We start from the raw sequence: 22,719 nt of genomic DNA on the forward strand, positions 1-22,719 counted from the left end.
AGGGTTAGAAAAAGGTGCTCGAGGAGGATTGTGGTTCTCATGCCTACATATTATCATGGTGCAATGAGAAAGTCAGAGCCTCGTAGTTCAGAGACCCAAAGAAAGAAAAGGAGGATAGGAAAGAAGGATGGAGAAATCTCCTCGTCAAAGATTTGCATCCTCGTGCCTACGTATCCTCATAGTTCAATAAGGAAGTCATAGCTCCATAGTTCGGAGTACAAAAACTGAGAAAAGAAGATGATTTTGGGTGGTATTTAAACCAAAAGAAAAAGGGCTTATCAAAGCACATGGACTGGTACGGAAAGTAAGGAAAGCAGGAACCGGTCAATGCGCAGGGACTGATATGACAGGGGTCTTACCAATTCACTGCAACTGATATGGTAAGGAGGAAAAGTAGGAACCTATCAAGGTGCAGAGACTGATATGACAGGGGTCTTGCCAATGCACATAGACTGATATGGTAAGGAGGAAAATCAAGAACTTATCAAAGCGCATGGACTGACATGACAAGGGTCTTACCAAGGCATAAAGACTGATATGGTAAGGGAGAAAAGCATGAACATGTCAAGACGCAGGGACTGATATGACATGGGTCTTACTAAGGCACGGGGACTGATATGGTAAGAAAGAGGGAATAAGCATGAAGGTATCAACACATGGAATAACCATAAAGGTGTCAACCCAAAAAGAGAGGATATGGGGTTAACAATAAAAGGTGTGTCCCTAAGAAAATTGATTACAATGATGTTTAAACCAAGAGGAGAGAGGAGATCCATATGGCATGTTGCACACTTGATAGTGAATTGACTGGAATTGCACTAAACTCTATGAATAGAGGCAAATACTCTGAGTAACTGGGTCATTCATCTCGTACTCAAAGATATTCTAGACAAGTGTAAGGAAGATCCCCTATCATCATTCTCTATTGCTTAAGGCTCATGGCATGCAAGCTTAGTCAAAGACTGACAAGTTGTTGAAGAAAATTCCCAAAGATGCTTGTGGAGATGGGTCTGATGACTGACTGCTGAAGAAAGCTGTAGTCAACTGAGAATCTTGAACTTATTGGGAGAATGAAGCTCCAACGTGATAGAGGCAAGTCCCATCAAGTGACCAAGGATTTATGATCACTTGACAAATACAAAGGGGAAATGTAATAGATGAAAGGATTTAGCAGATTAAATATGAATTTGATCAAGCCAAATCAAAGGAAAGGATTGATGACCAAACTAGGATGCATGATCATACAAAGCTAGCTTAAGGTCTCATTGTTAGGTAGCCCAAGAGAAAGCCATGTATGTGAAAAGTGTATTTTCATATGTCTCATTATTAGATAGCCTAAGAGAAAGTCATATGTGTGCAAACGTGCGTTAAGCCAAAGAAGATGAATGCAATAAGCAAGAGGCATAAAGTAGATGAAACAAAACCCAAGATCAAAAGCTCAATAGGAACAAAGGCAAGTCAAAGTGGCCACAAGGTCCAAGGTCACTCCAAGTCAAGCAAAAGACCTAAATCCTAAGTCAAGGTCCAAAGGCCAAAGAGGTCTTCAACACTCCAGGTCAAGCTTATGGTTAAGATTAGGTCCAAGTTACTTTATCATGTTTTGATTCATTAAGATTAACAAGCAAATCAAATAAACAAGATAAGAAGCAACATTTGAATAAGGCAAGATGAATAGAGGATGAAATAATATGATGATAAATGGGACATGAAATTAAAGTGCATTAAGTAAATGACATAAACTAAATGACTTGAATTAAATGGAAAGAATTAAATGGAAGAAATGTAAAGAGCAATAAGTAATGTTATGAGTTAATGGTCAATTAATTGTGTCAGGACAATTTAGCGCTATGTTAAGCAATCATAAGTAGGCTTATGTGGAAGTCATACCTATCTGAGGTCGGTCAATAACAATGTATGTATTAGACATGTTAGAGAATTAACACAAAGTTAATCTCCTACAACATGTAACACGATGATCAAAGCAAAAGAAATAGATGAAGATAGAAAGATTGAAGAGAAGAGTCAAGACAATCACATAGGGACCATTCTACCCACAAATCAAAGGACTCAAAATATGACACATCGATGGTTAACTTATCATTGTTGGAAAGTATTGAAGATGATCCATGATCATCTATCAACACTTTTGAATCAAAGAAGGTTGATTAACCGCAAGTCCAAGTATCAATTATTTGAGAGGGAGAAGAATTCATCAACCAAGCAATCAACTCAATTCAAAACATCAAGTGAATATCAAAAAGAAAATAAAAGAGAAAATATTAAAATGGGTTAAAACATCAAATAAAAGTCCAAGAATAATGGAGAAGGTCAACAAAAATACAAATAATTTGATCTCTAAAGTTGGGATAAAAAATGTTTAAAAATGATTAAAATAAAAATATTAAAAGAAAATTAAATGAAAAATAAGAGAAAATATGAATTAAATGCAAAAATGATTTTAAAAAATATACAAAAATGGTATATGATAGAAAGTATTTTTATGAAATTATGAAAAAAAGTTGGACTTAAAAATAATAAAGGAGCTATTTAAAATTAATTTTAAAAGAAAAATGAATTAAATGAAATAAAAAGAAAATAAAAACAATTCAAATGCAATGGCTAGATGTGTGTCGCGTCCTAACTGGCAAGAAGATTTGAATTTGACATGGAAGCGTGTGAAGCAACTTCATCTCCCACCTCCAGATTTTGATTTTACAAACTCATGAACTCTTGTTTTTAACATGAATCAAGCATGGATTCAGCTGTAAACATCTCACCGTTCATGTCTCCCTGCATCAGAGCAATTGATTTGCTATGAGCAGGGAGAATTTGCTCAAGAACTCGAAAAATCCTAGTTCTTCAAAGTAAAATTAAATATTGAATATTTAAAATAAATTCCAAGTATGTGAGGGCTTTTAATAAGTGGAACAAGGTGAAGAGTGTGATAACTTGTTTGCTTGAAATGGTAACTTGTATTTACCTTTTCGATTGAAGCTTCAGAAATCAATAATGGTGGATCTGGAAGCAAGGTTGTAGGAGGATTCAAACCACGACAATGCTTCACACGGCTTCGGAGGATGCTGATGAAGGATTATGGGCAAAGAAATGGAAGCAAAATGGCTTGAATCGAAAAAGAGGTTGACTGGTTATTTGAGGTATCGGGCTTCAATGGTTTTAGAGTTTTTTTGGCTTTCAAGGCTTACAAATAAATGCAAAATCTTCCTATATTTATAGAGAATGTGTTGTAAGTTGTTTCATGTTGTCATCAGATGTGTTTGGTCATGGTAAATGAGTTTGCATGCGTGAAAAGTGGTCCAAGTTGATTTGGGCATGATTCAACATTATAGGTCACGGTGCAAAATAGAGTTTAGGTCATCATGTTCAAGCTTAGGCCGAATCCAATCCACTCGTGGATTTTGCAATTTTCTTTGAGCCAAATGATCACTTCATAGAGTAGAATAAGATGCAAAAATAATCAAGTCCAAATTATCTTTAATGTGAAAGTTGTATACTTGTAAATTTGAGATTGTGACCTAAAATTTGGGTTGGGCAATTGGCCAAGCAATTTGCAGCATGTTTGGTTAATTTGAGGTCCCAAGTTCATGATGCCATAACTTTTAATTCCCTCGTGCATTCTGATCCAAACTTGGCCCAAATGATCTTTGACATAAGCATAAAAAAATTCAAAAATAATGGGATCAAAAGAGTGCTTGAGCTAAAAAAGAAAAGGGTGGAAAGTAGGGATCATGGCAAGGTTTTGGCCCATTTTGGCAATTTGGCCCTTTGCATAAATGAGGTCCTTAATGCATGAATTGATGTTTGACCCTTGAATCAAAGTTTTAGAGGATCCCAAAAGGCACATTTAGCTCAAAGAATCTTGGTATTTGGATCAATATTGAAGGAGTTATGTAGTTTGGACCAAAGGCATGGCATACTTGCAAATTAGGTCAAACCAACTTGTACCCCTTTGCGCAAACTTGATGTTTTCTTGCATTTCAAGTCATGGTGATGATGGAATGAGCATCCCTTGATGAAATCTTGATTAGGGCTTGAGTGATCTTGATAAAATATTGAAGATTGAGTGATGTGGCTGTAAGACCCCAATTTTGACCCTAAGATCCCTCATGGCATCATAACATTGCATTTGCATTGCCTCAGGGATCTTTAGCATCTTGGTTCCCTTTGCCTTTGGGTGGGACTCCTTGTGATTGGTTTGAGATCACCAAGCATGCTTGAATTATACATCATTGTTTCTCTTACTTTTGTTTACTAACCAAAAGCACAAAAATGTGTCACTAACATCCTTTTTGTAGCTTGAGCAATTTGTTCCTGAGTTGTCATGCTCGCTAGGCGAGCAGACTGGTTCGCTTAGCGAAAGGAACTGTCATGCTCGCTAAGCGAGCAGATCCTTCGCTAGGCGAAGCGCGCGCATTTTGGAAAATAACAGAAAATTTTGGGCTTGACTCTAAGCCCACCAAGTCACCAATCAAGTTATAAATACCAAGCTTCATTTGAGAGAAAAGAAGGAGGAGATTATTAGAGATTCTTCAAGGCTGGAGACTATTACAAACCCTGGAGAGAAAGAGAGAGAAAAGAGGCAGAAGGGAAACCTACGAACTAATCTGCAGCAACCTCCAGGAAACTCTGAAAAGTTCATTCTGACTCACACACTTCACCTCCATCTCCCGCAAACCCTGACATTGCCTTGCAAATCCAACCGTGCCATTCAATTTCATCGGTCTCTCCAATCAGGTTTGCCCTTATCCCTATTACTCTATGCTTTTAATTTGAATACTCTGAATGTGTGAGGTATCGTTCAGTTTTTGCCCACGGGTTTAGATATGCATGAATGTGTAAACAATACCTTGAATGTTTTGATCACTTAATTTCTGAGATGGATGCCATAGGGTTTAGAGTCCCTAAAATCATACTGTTATCAATGGGAAATCTAAAACCCGCAGGCGCTCGCTAGCACCTTCGCTAGGCGAGCACGCAGCGAAGCTTCGCTAAGCTTTCGCTAGGCGATGCAGCGACGATCGCGACAGTATTTGATTTTTTCTGTTTGCTCTAACCTGTTTTGTGTTTGTTATGGCTTTGTTTTCTCCCAATTCCATCCTGTTACTCTAACCATATCGTTGAGTTTTTGTGAGGGCTCACATACTCTTGCAGGGATAGTTGGCTTGGTATTCCACTTTATTTGTGGGATACCACCCGGAGGTTTATTCCGATTGCCTGTACTGACTCACTTTCTTTGATGGTGTTAGCTTGGAAGGATCTCTGGGTTTCTTGTTTCGTTAATTATTGTTGCTTCGGATCTTTATCCGCGTGGTACTTTTACATTTTTCCCGCATTTTACCGCTTTCCTAGCTGGAAGACCTCGATAAGAGGCAATGTTTTTTGCGTGTTTACTTTATGCATGTTTGTTTTGTATGGTCTGATAGTCTCCCGTTTGCATGTCATTTAAGGTAGCGCGGTTCCTTCATCTAGGACTGCCTTTTTGCATAAGCATCCCTAAACACCCCAAACTCATTGATTTTTCTTCTCCTAAGAACACGTTATCTCCTTCTACTACAGGCGAGTAAGTCTCCAAAGGTCGAGCATCCGGTAGATTGCGTAGTAACGTCGTTCACCCCAAAACACACTCCTCTTTAACCCATAGGTGGTCGAACTACGTTTTGCTCTGATTTTCATCCCGGATGAGATACGTAGGCATAAGACGCGATGTCTTAGCGAGCACACTCCTCTTTAACCCATAGGTAGCCAAGCTACGAAGACTCTGATTCTCAGATTCAGATGAGATACGTATGCAGTGGATGCGACGTCCGTGCGAGTCATTTTCTTTTGACCCTTCTTTTAGTAAGTAGTACATTAGATAAACATACACGCTTTTCTCATCCCTTCAATCATGTTTGCACAAATAAATTTTCAAAAAAAAAACAACAACCTTTGCAACAAATGTGAAAAGGGCTCCCTAGGAGTACCTAGGATGCTTTGGGTGCCTAATACCTTCCCATTGCATAACCAACCCTCTTACCCAGATCTCTGACATTTTTACTAGTTTTTGATTCGATAAAACTTTTAGGTTTTTGTTCGCTTTCTAACCATTCCTTTGGATAAATAGAAGTGCGGTGGCGACTCGACTTGTATGATTTACCTTGGATTTAGTCAATATCTCTAATGGTAACGAATACCCCGCTACAGAAAAGTGGCGACTCTGCTGGGGACTGATAAATCCTAGTGGGTTTTGCCTACTTTTCATATTTGTTGTATTGTATTGTATATTTTTTTGTGACATATTTTTGTGCAATTTGGGATTACTGTATTGTATGTAATGATTGAATTGCTTGAATATTAATTCCTTGTGTGCTTGGTGATCTTTGTGAGATGAGTTCTATACCCGAACTCGAGTGCACTTAGGATAGGAGAATGGCATAGTCTTGTTGACTTGTGTGGGTTAATTCCTTAGCAAGTTGACTTGTAAGTCCATTCACTTGGTGGAGGTTATGTTGGGATCAATAATGTCACACAAGTAAGTTGTGGTTAGACATTACTCTTTCCAATATAGACCTTAGAAGCTGTTAGATGCCCAAAAGTGCTTATTTGAGCTATCAAATGTGGGCATCTTTCACTCCTTTTTGTTGCTAAAGTGTTCGAAACCGCCTTTGTTTTAGATGAATTGCAATACAATGTTAAACGATCTTGGTACCTTTGATTTGTATGTTATTGTGCAGGAATTAGGCATGAAATAATAGAAAATGAAGGCACAAGAAAATGGCAAGGGACCAAGAAAAAGAATGCATTCATCAGCTTGCTCGCTAGGCGAGTCTTGTGGCGAAGTGCTCGCTAGGCGAGCACCCAGCGAGCTTCCAGCGAACATCTCCAGTATTTTATAGTAGCAAACATCAACAAACTCGCTAGGCGAGCAGCCAGCGAAGGTGGTAGCGAACACGCCCAGACTTGGTCAAAAGCGCAGCCAGTACTTGCTCGCTAGGCAAGCCACTAGCGAGCTCCCAACGAGCAATTCCAGTAGCAAAACCTCCTAAGCTCGCTGGAGCGAAGGTTGAAGCGTGGGATTCGCCTAGCGAAGGTTTTGTTCGCCTAGCGAACATGCAAATCTGGCAAAGGATATTTCTCTGGGCGCAGGTGCCTCAGGTGCCTCATTTTGGGGCTCGCTAGGCGAACCATTCTGCTCGCCTAGCGAGCATGACAGCTCAGTAGCAGCACTATAAGTAGCAGGGGCTACTTTTTGGAGCCATACTTTTACACTTCCATACTTTGTACTTTTACTTAGCTTTTTCTTAGATATTTTCCAGCATTGCTCTAGAGATATTTTGTAACCTAGAAACCCATTTTTCTTCATCTCTTAACATTATTCTACAAAAAGAAGGTGGATTCCCATCCAATCTCGATTCTTCGACGTGGATGTTGATCAACCTTCAACCGAGACTTGTTGTGCAAGCCACCATGAAAATGAGTGGCTAAGTTCTTCATTTTGTCAGGGTTAGATGTAGATGATCATAAGCTTTGTGTGTAAATGGGATGATCTTCATTTGTAAACTCTTTAATGATAAATATATGGTGAAAACTTCGTTTTATTGAAAACTCTTTGTGTTGGTTTATGATCGAGAGATGTTTACCAACTCTTTACCTAGGTTTTCATCCAATCTTGTTTGTTAGCTAGAGATAGTAATGAATGATTTTGTTCACCATAAAGTTGAACCAAAAAGTTGTCATTTTGATAGATTGTGTTAGAGATAAACAATGGATCAAAATGGGAAAACCCACAATGTGTGTTAGAGATAAACACATTGGGAGGACTTTGTGAAATAGTTTATCATCTAAAGGAGTTTATGAGTTTGTTGATCGAACATATACATGCAAAGTGATCGTCGAACCCTAACTTTGACAATATTTCTCAAATAGAAAAACCAAAACTTTTACTGTATTTTCTTACTCTTTTATGCAAGATACCGTGACTAAAACCAAAAACCCCTTGTTATTACGAGTTAAGAATTAAAACAACTGTCGAACGGCGACGATATCTCACAATCCCTGTGGAGACGATAACAAAAACCCGACACCAAAACTACTTCCAACAAAATGGTGTCGTTGCCGGGGATTGTGAATTGATATTGCGAGCATCACAATAGTTGCTTAATTTTTAGCTTCCGAATTTTTTGACTTGTGCTTGTTAATCTGTTTGGTTTAGTGTGCAGCTTTCGTTGTATGCGAGGGCAGGTTCCTGAGGACGAACTTCTTTTTGATCCCGAGATCGAAAGAACCACAAGGAGACTGAATAGTAGAACGAGACGAAGGTGGCAACAAGATAGACAACGACGAGAACAAGGAGAAAGTTCTTCTACAATACATCCACCACCTTTCACACCTATCATGGATCAACCACCACAACCGCCGCCCATCTCCACACCTTGTGTCAACAGTCCAAGGAACACTGCTCAGTTTGCCAACCACACGAGAAGGCAAGCCGAGATGAAGACGGGAACTCTTAATTTGCTATATGGAAGTCCATTCACCGGAATGGACCATGAAGATCCCTTTGCTTTTCTCACCAAATTTTATGAGATAGCATTGGCGGCCGGAGTTGATCAAGCTCAAGAGCTACCGTTGTTCAAAAGACTTTTTCCCCACGCTTTGCTCGGCAAAGCGAAAGATTGGTACTTGGATCAAACACCTGCAGTCATGACGGATTGGAACGTGTTGGAAGAGAAGTTCATTGAAAGATTTTTCTCCCACAACCGTTTCATGGAATCCAAAACGGCAATCTGCGTGTTTTCACAAGGGACCAACGAATCATTGAATGAGGCGTGGGAAAGATTCATATCCATGCTTCGGAAGTGTAAAGGACATGGTTTTGACGAATTGACTCAAATCCACATTTTCAAAAATGGCCTTCAACCAAATTGCAAGACTTTGTTGGATGCTACCTCGGGTGGTTCTTTGTTGTCTAAAAGCGCCGAAGAAGCTACAGATATCATTAACCGAATGGCTCTAAATGACCTCCAAAGTCAAAGTAGAGGCAATTCTTTGAAGAAACCGGGAGTGCTTGAACTTGGGACGAACGATGCCATTCTTGCCCAAAACAAACTCATTTCACAACAAGTTGAACTCTTAACTCAACAAATAAAAGATTTGAGAGAACCTTCAAAAGCTAAACAAATAGCTTGTTGTGAGCTTTGCAAAGGTGAGCATGACACCGGGTTTTGTCCACCTCCCGGATTCGAAGAAGTGAACTACATGGCGAACCAACGAGACTACCAACCGAGGCAACAACAACAACAACTCTATCAACCACATCCTCAAAATCAACAACAACACTTTCAAGGGAATTAAGGGTTCCAACCAAGGAGTAACTATTACCATAACCAAGGTTATGGGGGTGGTAATTCTAGCCGTCAAAACCCTCCCCAAAATCCTTACCAACCTCAACAACCGTCGGTCGTGACTTCAAAGTTGGAAGAGACATTGACACAATTTATGCAAATGTCGATGGCTAATCAAAAGAGAAACGATGCGGCAATCAAAAATCTCGAGACTCAAGTTTGACAACTTGCTAAACAACTAGCAGAATAACAACCCGGTCCATCTTTCTCAGCGAACACGCAAACGAATCCTAAAGAACATTGTAAAGCGATAACGACGAGAAGTGGAAGGGAGTTGGTTAGCGAGAATAAAAAAAGAGATGAGAGTGAAAAAAAAGAGGAAGAAAAAAATGATGAGGAGAAAATAATAGAGGATAGTATTGATGGTGAAGTTGGGGAGTGGAGTGAGGAAGAAGTTGAAGAGGATGAAAAGAATGGTGAAGTTGAAAAGAAAGAAAGTGTGGAAATTGAGAAGAATAAGAATGATGAAGTGATGGTGGAGCCAGTGAAAAAGAAAAGAGCGAGAAGTTTTAGAGTTGCTAAAGGAAAGGAGGGAGTGAGCGCTACTCCAATCCAAAACCTTCTGTATCCACATGCTCCATCTAAAAGGGAGAATGAACGGCATTACGCCCGGTTCATGGATATTTTCAAACAATTGAAAGTGAACATTCCGTTTGCCGAAGCATTGGAGCAAATGCCTAAGTATGCAAAATTCATGAAAGACATACTTACTAAAAAGCGGAGGTACACGGAACCAGAGACAGTCTTGCTTGATGCACGATGTAGTGCGATCATTCAAAAAACTCTCCCAAGGAAGGAATCCGATCCGGGATGAGTAGCTTTACCGGAAACCATCGGAGACACCTACACAGGTAATGGCTTGATTGAATTGGGATCGAGCATCAATTTAATTCCCCTCTCCATAGTTAAAAGATTGGAAAATGTTGAGATCAAATCCACCAAGATGACTTTACAACTAGCTGATAAGTCTACCACTGCACCATATGGAGTGGCTCAAGACATGTTAGTGAAAGTTGACAAATTCTTCTTCCCGGTGGATTTCATTGTTATTGATATGGAGAGGACGATGATGCTCCACTTATTCTTGGCCGACCATTCATGAAAACCGCACGCATGATGATTGACGTTGACAACGGTTTGATGAAAGTAAGGGTCCAAGATGAAGAGGTAGCCTTCCATCTTTTTGAAGCCAAAAAGCATCCTAATGAGAAGCATGATTCTTTCCGAATCGATGCCACCAAGGAGAAGCTAGTGGAGGTCGCAAACCAGGTTCATGCTTCTAATCCTTCCGAAAGATCTCTTATCGGAGTATACAAAGTTCCGACCAAAAATAAAGGAAAAGAGATGGAAGCATTGTTGCATGAATTAGAAGCTTGTGGAGAACTTGTTTATCATGAAGACACAAGCGAAGGTTTGGATATGACAAAGAAAGTGGAGGAGCCAAAACTAGAGCCACATTTGAAGTACGTGTTCCTTGGAGATAATTGTACTAAACCGGTAATCATTAGCGATACTTTGTCCGCAAAAGAGGAGAATCAATTGATGCGAGTGCTGAAAAAGAAGGACATTGTCAAACTAGTAGAGGCCGGGATGAATTGTTCTACCTCCGATGGTGAATGGGTGAGCATTGTGCAAATAGTTCCGAAAAAGGGTGGTATCAGATTTTATCGAAGGTTCATCAAGAACCTGTTGAAGACAACAAAGCCCTTGAGGAAGTTGCTCAACAAAATGGATTGTGGAAGCTCAAACAACAAAGTGGATCGCGGAAGCTGCGCAATTTCCTTGGATGCTCCTCTGTGAGCATCGAACCGTCGAGCTTATCCGACGTTAAACAAGCGCTTGTTGGGAGGCACCCCAACATTGTAAGTATTTACAGTTTTCTGTTATGTTGTATTGGTGTCCATTTTGAAAAAAAAACCTTGCTGAATGTGCTTTACCTGCTGTTAGGAAAAAAACAGAATGCTGTCATGCTCGCTAGCTGCTCGCTAGGTGAAGGCAGTAGCGAGCTGATTCGCTATCTGCTCGCTAGGCGAAGCAGCAGCGAGCGCTGCGTGGCAGCACTTTATTTCTGATTCACAGGGCGACTCATTTGGGCCCAAACACTTGTTATTTCATTTTATTTTTAGTCTGATAAAGTATCAACCTTATTCTCACAAGAACTCACACTCACTCTCACATTCCATTTCACTCAAACCCTAGCATTGCATTTGAACCCCACCGTTGCATTCCGAATTCAATCTGTTGATTCTAAGTGTTGGCAGCAATTTTGGTAAAACAAAGAGTGTTCACAAGATGTCATGTGTGATGTCTTAACATGAGATATCCTATGTACCTGCTGGAGTTAAAGAACATGTGCAAGCAGGATTGTTTCAGAATGCCACATACAATGACAAGGCTTCTGATATTGGTTGTACCTGCTGGAGCTTATATGGAAGACATGTTCATGCAGGATTGTTTCAGATGACATACACAATGTCATGGTATCTGATATGGCTGTACCTGCTATAAAAAGAAATATGGATTATGCAGGATTTTTCCAGGATGTCAGACCCGATGTCATGACATCCTGTACACAGAACATTCAGTATGAATGTCTGGTGTTTTGTGATTGCACAATTAATGGCAATCATTGGTTGATTGAAGATATGGCTAGCTGGCGCATTCAATCAGAAGATTTGGTGAATATATTTGGTGAATATACAGTTTCCAAATATGGAGATCTTTTAGGAAATAAAAGATTGAAGACCTTGATTGTAGTAGAAGAATTCTGCCAGCTCTGTAACAGCAAAGGAAAGATTTGCTGCGATTTCTGAAGGCCCAAATCCAGTTGGGTGGTTAGGTTATAAATAGCAGTTTGTAACCTAGGTTTTGGAAGCCTCAAACAATGTAAAAATTAGAGGTGTGTGTGAGGTAAACCTCCCAACCTGTGGGAAGGTTACCAGGTGTTTCTCAGTGCTTGAAAGCATGAGATGATTTGTAACTCAAAGCCTGTAGGTGAGAGTTGTATTGATCTTGAACGAAGCTGTGACGCAAGTTCAAGTTGTTTAGCATTACATGCGAATTGTAATGATAGGAATGGAAACTGGAGGTTTCTATCTAGGAGTGCCTAGGTATAGATTGCATTGGGTAGGGATTAAGTGAGGAGTTGTAAACGGGGGAGTTTAACTCTGAATTAATACTGCTAATAGTGGATCTTCTTCCTGGCTTGGTATGCCCCCAGAGTAAGTAATGTTGTACTGAACTGGGTCAACAATTACTGGTGTTTTTACCTTCTGCACACTTTATTCTGTCTATTATAACTCAATCTGGTTTTAGTCTGTTTATGAAGGGAATAACAGACCTGACACATGGCCTGCAGTCTGAATGCAAAACAGAATGTTATGACATTCATCATTGACTGCTAATACTGATGTATAGACTGGTTGGTTTGTTACAGTTCAACCATCTGTAATGTTGGAACAGGTGATGTTCAAATCAATGTTGAGACATCATGCTGATAACTGGGCAGGATCAATAAACATAAGTGTTATGTTTGATCTCTACTGTGTCTTTGTACTAGATGGACAAAACTGGATGTTCTTCTGTCCATGGTGGTATAGTAGCAATGTCATGACATCTGTGACTGTGTGCATATGAGTACTGGGTTTTAATGTTTATAACTGTCTTGCTGAATTAGTAACAATGTTGGATCAGATGTCATGACTTCGTGGAGAACATTTGAACTCTGACTATACCAGAATTTTACAATCAATCTCTCAAACCAGGTTTGCCCTTTCTCATTACTTTATGCTTTCACATTGTAAATTTCTGAAGTATATGTCATTTAGGGTGAATCTGGGAAAATGGGTACATTAGGTTTTGCATGTGGGTGTAGATTTACATGTACCTTAGAACGATGCCTTTCATGATAAATCACCTAGTTTCTGAATTGGGTAACAATGGACTTAGGGTCTCTTGAATTGGACTGTTTTCAGAAGAGAGAACCCAGAACCCGTAAGATTCGCTAGCACCTCGCTAGGCGAATCAGTGGCGAAGTAGTAGCGACCATGATAGTGGTTGGTATTTCTGTTTTGCTTTCTAATCCGTTTTGTGTTTGTGTTGTTTCTTCTATATGTCTTTGCAGATGGCATCCAGGTCCGGCGTGTCTAAAAAGAGAAAGGGCGGGAGCACTTCCCGTTCCGTGCCCATTCAGTTCGACACCGACAAATTCGTCGGGCCTAAGCAAGCAGCTAGATATGTGGCTTTGGAAAAGAGAAAGATTTTGCTGGAGAAAAGGTTCATAATCAACCCAGAAGGCACCTACCGTACATTTGCCGGGTTGATTCATAGTAAGAAGTGGGACCGGTTAATTTCTCCCCTTGAGCATTGTGACATCGAAACAGTGCGTGAGTTCTACGCGAACGCACTGCCTAACGATGACGAGCCATTCACATGGATGACTAGAGTCTCCGGCCGTACTGTTGTTTTCGATCGGGACACAATTAACCGTGTCTTGGGTGAACCGCTCCATCTGGGAGCGAATGAGAGAGACACTTACCATAGGGATTTGAGGCTTCATCGGGATACCGATTCAATTTCTGCTGCCCTGCTTTTTGAAGGGAAATCAGTTGAGCTAAACCCATCTGGGGTTCCGATGAGATACCATAGGGAAGACATGATTCCCATGGCTCAGCTGATACTCATGTTGGTTCTCACAAATATAAAACTGTGGTCTCACACCTCTACCGTGCCGATCCCAGTGGCACATCTGGTTCACTGCATCTTCACGAATATTCAAATTGATGTGGCGAGGGTAATTGCTTTGGAGATGAAGTCCATGGTCGAGAGCGGGCTAAAGTCGGGGGCACGAGTTAACTGCCCCCTTGCTTTCCCGTGTCTAATCATGGCTTTGTGCCAACATGCGAGGGTGAAGCTACCCTCCCGGAGTCAAGTAAGGATCCCGCCGGCCATCAATGATAGATATGTGGCCAAGTTTTGCAAGCCTAAAAACTTCAGAAGTAGTGCAGCTGCTGGTGATACCGGGACTACTGATGGTCCTGGTGTGTTTGCTCATGGTTTCGATCCCTTCCAGCAGGCTGTCTGCAACTATAACTGGGATTGGATGGCGGCAACTCAGCGCGCCATGGTTAACATGCACGACTCTATGCAGCTGTTACAGTTGCAGATGCGTGACCCCTCCGGTGAGCACTCGATGATGACGCGTGAGCAGTTTCTGCAGCACGCTAGCTGGCCTGTGGACAGGCCTATTTTCGGAGAAGGGGCGGATGCCGGTGCTTCTGGTGGTGCTGAGGATGATGCTGATGACGATGATGATGATGATGTTACCGGTTCTAAAGTCGGTAGTGATGAGGGTTCTGAGTCCTTTGAGGGATAAGTTTTTTTTTTATGGTATTCTCAGATTTGTTGTATTTTAATATTGGTTATGTACTTTTGGGGTGTTTTGTCCCCCATGCACATTTTAAAATTTTTTAAGTAATAGTTATTATTTATGTTTTTAATTTGTGTGTTTGGTTTAAATTTCTTTTGTTTTAATAAATTTTTGGTCGATTGAGTGTCAAACCTTCTAGATTGGTTGCTCCTCAAAAGAAGCATCCAATGAAGGTGCATCCGAGCTTGGATGGCAATGATAAAAATAAACAAGTGAATAATGTTAAGGTACATGGTTACCTTCGGTTAGAATGTTAGAATGCATTAAGAACTTTACTCTTTTTTGTAATTGAATATTGTTCTTTTTGCAACATAATTGAATGAATGTTTCATCTAGGACTTAAAACCACAAATTGTGAGGAAACCTCCATTGTACACTTAAATGTTGGATTCTAATAAACTTTGTTGATTCATTTGATTCATGCTTTGTCTTTTATTATTGTGAATTTGTGGAAGCAATTAGAAATGATCAAGGCGCTTGTTTTCTTATGAGCACAACCAGTTCCAAATACAACTTACCCGTGAGCAGAGAGAGTATTCGTTAACCCCTTTGAGCTTAAACAGTTGAATCTCAGCTTGAAATAAAGCGAGATGTCAAAAATCTTTTTTCTTGAAACCCGGAAAATTTTGATAATTGTTCTTTTGCCGTAAAAAGTCAAGAGCATTCACTTAGGGTGAGTAAGAAATAAGTTGTGGAGAACGAAAAGGAGAATCGGTAAGTGCCATAACTCTTGAAAAATCGAGCAAGCATTGAAAATAAAATAAAAAAATAGAAAAGAGAAACATCAGTTTTGTAAATATGATGTGAAAAAAAAGAAAAAATAGAGAAAATGAAAATGAATGCTTGCTTGGAAGAAAAATAGTGAAAAACAAAATTTGAGTTTTGAAATAAGAGTTGTGAAGGTTTCAAATGAGAAACAAATGGAACGAAGTTGAGATGTGTGAATAGTGTACAGTGAATGTCTCTTTTGCATTGGCAATTTCGTTTTCAATGGCCTTAGAAATGACCCTTGTTTGTTAACCTAACCAAGCTACAACCGGAAAAGTCCTTAGTGATCTTCTCGCTTCCGCATTTCCATTTATAATTGTTAGACATTGTATGAATTGAATTGATTTCTTCATTGTTTGTTGGAGAGAGAGATTGTCCCCGCGGTTGCAAACGCGTAATTTCTTCAATCCTTATTCGAAGAGGAGAGATAGGGTGATTCATTCAAGATAATATTGTTGTGGATAGATACATATTTCGCATTGCTATTAAGTTTTAGTTCTTGTGCATTATGTTATTCTAACCATTGGGAATTTGTATCTGGTTGATTCGCTTGTGTTTGAGCCATTTTATCCGACTTCGGAGAAACCTTTTTCTTAAAGCAAATCCTCTTGTCCTTCAAGAGGCATACTTTGCTTGAGGACAAGCAAGAATCTAGTTGGGGAGAGTTGTTAGATGCCCAAAAGTGCTTATTTGAGCTATCAAATGTGGGCATCTTTCACTCCTTTTTGTTGCTAAAGTGTTCGAAACCGCCTTTGTTTTAGATGAATTACAATACAATGTTAAACGATCTTGGTACCTTTGATTTGTGTGTTATTGTGCAGGAATTAGGCATGAAATAATAGAAAATGAAGGCACAAGAAAATGGCAAGGGACCAAGAAAAAGAATGCATTCATCAGCTTGCTCGCTAGGCGTGTGCTGTGGCGAAGTGCCCGCTAGGCGAGCTTCCAGCGAACATCTCCAGTATTTTACAGTGGCAAACATCAACAAACTCGCTAGGCAAGAAGCCAGCGAAGGTGGTAGCGAACATGCACAAACTTGGTCAAAAGCGCAACCAGCACTTGCTCGCTAGGCGAGCCACTAGCGAGCTCCCAACGAGCAATTCCAGTAGCAAAACCTCCTAAGCTCGCTGGAGCGAAGGTTGAAGCGTGGGCTTCGCCTAGCGAACATGCAAATCTGGCAAAGGATATTTCTCTGGGCGCAGGTGCCTCAGGTGCCTCATTTTGGGGCTCGCTAGGCGAACTATTATGCTCGCCTAGCGAGCATGACAGCTCAGTAGCAGCACTATAAGTAGTAGGGGCTACTTTTTGGAGCCATACTTTTACACTTCCATACTTTGTACTTTTACTTAGCTTTTTCTTAGATATTTTCCAGCATTGCTCTAGAGATATTTTGTAACCTAGAAACCCATTTTTCTTCATCTCTTAACATTATTCTACAAAAAGAAGGTGGATTCCCATCCAATCTCGATTCTTCGACGTGGATGTTGATCAACCTTCAACCGAGACTTGTTGTGCAAGCCACCATGAAAATGAGTGGCTAAGTTCTTCATTTTGTCAGGGTTAGATGTAGATGATCATAAGCTTTGTGTGTAAATGGGATGATCTTCATTTGTAAACTCTTTAATGATAAATATATGGTGAAAACTTCGTTTTATTGAAAACTCTTTGTGTTGGTTTATGATCGAGAGATGTTTACCAACTCTTTACCTAGGTTTTCATCCAATCTTGTTTGTTAGCTAGAGATAGTAATGAATGATTTTGTTCACCATAAAGTTGAACCAAAAAGTTGTCATTTTGATAGATTGTGTTAGAGATAAACAATGGATCAAAATGGGAAAACCCACAATGTGTGTTAGAGATAAACACATTGGGAGAACTTTGTGAAATAGTTTATCATCTAAAGGAGTTTATGAGTTTGTTGATCGAACATATACATGCAAAGTGATCGTCGAACCCTAACTTTGACGATATTTCTCAAATAGAAAAACCAAAACTTTTACTGTATTTTCTTACTCTTTTATGCAAGATACCGTGACTAAAACCAAAACCCCCTTGTTACTACGAGTTAAGAATTAAAACAACTGTCGAACGGCGACGATATCTCACAATCCCTGTGGAGACGATAACAAAAACCCGACACCAAAACTACTTGCAACAGAAGCCAAGGACCTTAGTTTACCAAGCCCATTTTGGCCTATTCTTAGGATGTAGTGCGAAAGTCGTTCAAGTGTAAGATTTGATACGATTGTTACGCGATACTACACTCATAAGAGTCTCTCTTGAGAATATTTTCGGAATACGAGTAGTCGTTTCTCCAATAATATCCGAAAGATGGGATGATGACTATGGGAACCTCTTGTAGAACATGTTTGGCAGGTTTAAACCCTAGTACACTCCCTTTTGGGTGGTTCTTAACCTAAACTCCATGCTCGTGACTTGCAACAAACCTTTGATTCATGGTTGATCCGTTCAGGTATCCTTAATATCAATGGAACTTGGGTGTTGATAAGGTGTAAACCATAATCCACCAAAATGGATGATTGATATTAAGGATAACATGATCCATCCCATGACCTTTGTTTGGTGTGCTTTTCTTGATCCTTGAGTGTGATTGTTGCATTCATGCATTCGTGCACCCATTTGCATCCATATCATTAATAAATAAGAAAATTTTCAAGGAACTTAAGGGGTTTATTTGCAAAATTTTCAGACATGGAAAGACAAAGAAGTACAGCTTCAGGCAACCAGATTTGAAAGAGTTAAGGAATCTGACATCCTATGTATTAGATCCTTTGGGTTTCAAGGCTCGTTTTGGGAAGCTTCTTCCTCTTCTGACTACTCAGGTGGATGAAGGATTGGTGAGTGTATTGGTGCAGTTTTATGATCCCTTGTACCGTTGCTTCACGTTTCCAGATTTCCAGCTTTTGCCTACCCTTGAGGAGTATGCTTACCTTGTGGGTATACCTATTCTAGACCAGTTGTCGTTCAGTGGCTTGGAGAGTATTCCTACTTCTCAAGAGATAGCTGACATGTTACACATAGATGAATCTCTGGTTGGTGCTCATATGACTACCAAAGGAGGAATTCAAGGTCTCCCTTCTGAGTTCCTCATTGCTCAAGCTACTATATATGGGAAGGCCATGAGTGAGGATGCCTTTGAAGCCATATTTGTACTTCTCATCTATGGGCTAGTATTATTCCCCAACATCGACAAGTTTGTGGATGTGAACGCTATTAGGATCTTCTCTACTCTTAATCCCGTTCCGACTCTGTTGGGCGATACCTACTTCTCTTTGCATATGAGGAATGCAAAGGGTGGTGGCGCCATTGTGTGTTGTTTGCCTCTGTTGTATAAGTGGTTTATTTCTCACTTACCTCAGACAGTCGCTTTCAAGGAGAACAAGGAATGTCTACGGTGGTCCACGAGACTTATGTCTCTCACTAATGATGATATCTCTTGGTATAACCATGTGTATGATGGTGTGCAGATTATTGACTCTTGTGGCGAATTCTCCAATGTACCTCTTCTTGGTACATGTGGTGGGATTAACTACAATCCTGTTTTGGCACGTCGGCAGCTTGGGTTCCCCTTAAAGGATAAGCCCAATAACATTCTGTTAGAGGGTGTATTCTTTCAGGATGGTAAAGATCCCCAAGGCTTGAAAGCTAGGATGGTCCGCGCTTGGCGCAAGATTCATATGAAAGGAAGGAAAGAGTTGGGTCCTAAGAATTGCATCACTTTGGAGCCTTACACTATTTGGGTTAGGAAGAGGGTGTCTGAGTATCTCATGCCTTACGAGTATCCGAGACCTACATCTATGATTATGGCTGGGCCTTCAACCCTCCCTAATCAAGGAGTAGAGGAGTTGCGAGACGAATACCGTTCACGTGCCTGGATTCGTGAACGTGAAGAGTTGCTTCAGCAGATTAAGGAGAAGGATGCGTTGATTGAGTTTCTTGAGCATCAGGTTATTGATGACCCTGATGATGTATGGACTTCTCTACTTCCTCAGTCTTCTAAGTTCTGGAAGAGGAGGTATGATCGACTCTCCAAAGAGAAGGCCGATATGGAGGCAGCCTACGAGAGGGAGGTGAAGAGGCTTCGCGCATCTTATCTTCCTGTGTCCCGAGCTTTAGATGATTGTTTCTAGGGATCCATAAGACAATTATTTTCCTTTTCTCTTGTATATGATTGACGATGTTGCACTTCTTTTCCCTGATATTATTTGATGAGATATTTCTATATGTGATAAAATGCTTAATATTTCCATAATTTGCAAATAAAACTCTAAAGTTCCTTTGAAATAAAAAACAAATCATATGCACAAACATTGCATGCATCATATGCATAAGCAGGTTTTGTTTCCGGTCCCTTGCCCTGGGGTCTAACTCTGTGTCCTTCATTTATTTTGAAGACAAGCTGACTCACCGGTACTACACTAGAGCCAATATTTCAAGACCATGGATTCACGAGGCAGGCGCCGTGACGTCCACCCTACACCAGAAATTGAAATTCGTGAAAAACAAGAAGCTGGTGGTGGTAGGGGGAGAGAGGGCTCTCCTGGTTAGCCAGTTGTCTTCTTTCTCTTATATAGATGCTGAGGTTGAAGTTGGAACTACTTTCCAAGCTTTATCTATTGCTGAGCCTATTGAAAAGAGAACTCCTTCATTTGCTTCCTAGAAAGATGCAAAGCTGGCCATTGAGCGTGGTGCAACCACTGGTTTAGGAAAAATGATTGAGTTAGAAAACAACGAGTCCCGGGCTGGCATAGGTTTTTCTTCTGGTACTTTCAATAAGCAAGGGTTATTCAAGAGTGGAGGTTTCATCCACACTGGTCTAGATGAAGAGGCTGCTGTCGTTTTAGAAGAAGATGCAGAGGATTCTGGCAATTTCATCATCCCTGGAGGGGTCTGCAACAATTGGGTCGTTGTGGATATTCCAACAGTTGTCCATAAGTCAACGTAATGATCACTTTGTTTAAAAACCCTTCTCCCATGCCAAAAGGAGGAGTGATAACATTGTTGGCAACATAAATACAATGATATTTTCATTCAATAAATTCATGTTAAATGTTTGTTTTTCCCATTTATTTTCCCTTTTTGTTTTTGCATGAAATTGGTGATCACATAAAACCTCAAAATGGAATAAAATCAATCTTTTCATCTGCATAATGATTTACCTTGTTTGAATTCTAAATCTTTTCATATCCAAAATCATTATGCAGGTTGATTTCTAAACCCGTTGAACATAATGACCCAACACCATCTCCCAATTTTGAATTCCCTGTATTTGAGGCAGAGGAAGATGATGTTGAAGAGATTCCTGATGAGATCACCCGGCTACTTGAGCATGAAGAGAAGATCATTCAGCCGCATCTTAAGAATCTGGAAACAGTCAACTTGGGGTCTGAAGATTATGTGCGAGAGGTAAAGATTGGGGCACTTCTGGAAGAATCTGTTAAGAAGGGGTTGATTAAGTTGCTACGAGAATATGCTGACGTCTTTGCTTGGTCGTATGAAGACCTGCCTGGTCTAGATACTGATATTGTGCAACATTTCCTACCTCTAAAGCCTGAGTGCATGCCTGTAAAGCAGAAGCTCAGAAGAACTCATCCTGATATGGCAGTGAAGATCAAAGAGGAAGTTCAGAAGCAAATTGATGCGGGGTTCCTGGTGACTTCTATATATCCTCAATGGGTGGCCAATATTGTGCCCGTGCCTAAGTAAGATGGAAAAGTCCGGATGTGTGTGGACTATAGAGACTTGAATAAAGCTAGTCCGAAAGATGATTTCCCTCTACCACATATTGATATGTTGGTAGACAATACAGCTAAATTCAATGTCTTCTCGTTTGTGGACGGATTTTCCGGATATAATCAGATTAAGATGGCACCCGAGGATATGGAGAAGACAACATTCATCACATCTTGGGGAACATTCTGTTATCGAGTGATGCCCTTCGGTTTGAAGAACGCCGGAGCCACGTATCAATGAGCTATGACTACCTTGTTTCATGATATGATGCACAAGGAGATTGAGGTATATGTTGATGATATGATTGCTAAGTCAAGAACGGAAGTTGAACATGTAGAGCATTTGTTGAAGCTTTTCCAGCGTTTGAGGAAATATAAGCTTCGTCTGAATCCCAACAAGTGTACATTTGGAGTCCGTTCTGGCAAGTTATTGGGCTTCATTGTTAGTGAAAGAGGTATTGAGGTTGATCCTGCAAAGGTCAAAGCAATACAAGAGATGCCTGCGCCCAAAACTGAGAAGCAAGTTCGAGGTTTTCTTGGCCGCTTGAATTATATCTCCAGATTCATATCCCACATGACTACCACATGTGCGCCTATATTCAAGCTCCTCCGGAAAGATTAGTCCCATGATTGGACCGAGGATTTCCAGAAAGCTTTCGACAGTATTAAAGAATATCTATCTAAGCCTCCGATTTTGTCTCCGCCTGTAGAGGGAAAACCTTTGATCATGTATCTGACTGTTCTTGAAGACTCGATGGGTTGTGTCTTTGGTCAGCAAGACGAATCAGGGAAGAAGGAGTATGCTATTTACTACTTGAGTAAGAAGTTCACTGATTGTGAGTCTCGATACTCAATGCTTGAAAAGACATGCTGTGCTTTGGCTTGGGCTGCTAAGCGCTTACGCCAGTATATGATAAATCATACGACTTGGTTGATATCCAGAATGGATCCAATCAAGTACATCTTCGAGAAGCCTGCTTTAACAGGGAGAATTGCCCGTTGGCAGATGTTGTTATCTGAGTATGATATTAAGTATCGAGTTCAAAAGGCTATTAAAGGTAGTATCTTGGCTGACCATTTGGCACATCAGCCTATTGAAGATTATCAGTCAGTTCAGTATGACTTCCCGGATGAGGAAATTATGTATTTGAAAGTGAAAGATTGCGATGAGCCTACACTTGATGAAGGGCCAGAGCCTGGTTCCAGATGGAGTATGGTGTTTGATGGCGCTGTAAATCAGTATGGAAATGGTATTGGGCCCGTGATTATTACTCCTCAGGGCGCGCATATTCCTTTTACAGCAAGGCTAACTTTCAAATGCACGAATAATATGGCTGAGTATGAGGCCTGTATTATGGGATTGGAGGAA

The sequence above is a fragment of the Lathyrus oleraceus genome, chromosome 4 (assembly GCF_024323335.1).
Source record: "Lathyrus oleraceus cultivar Zhongwan6 chromosome 4, CAAS_Psat_ZW6_1.0, whole genome shotgun sequence".
In the NCBI taxonomy this organism is placed as follows: domain Eukaryota; kingdom Viridiplantae; phylum Streptophyta; class Magnoliopsida; order Fabales; family Fabaceae; genus Lathyrus; species Lathyrus oleraceus.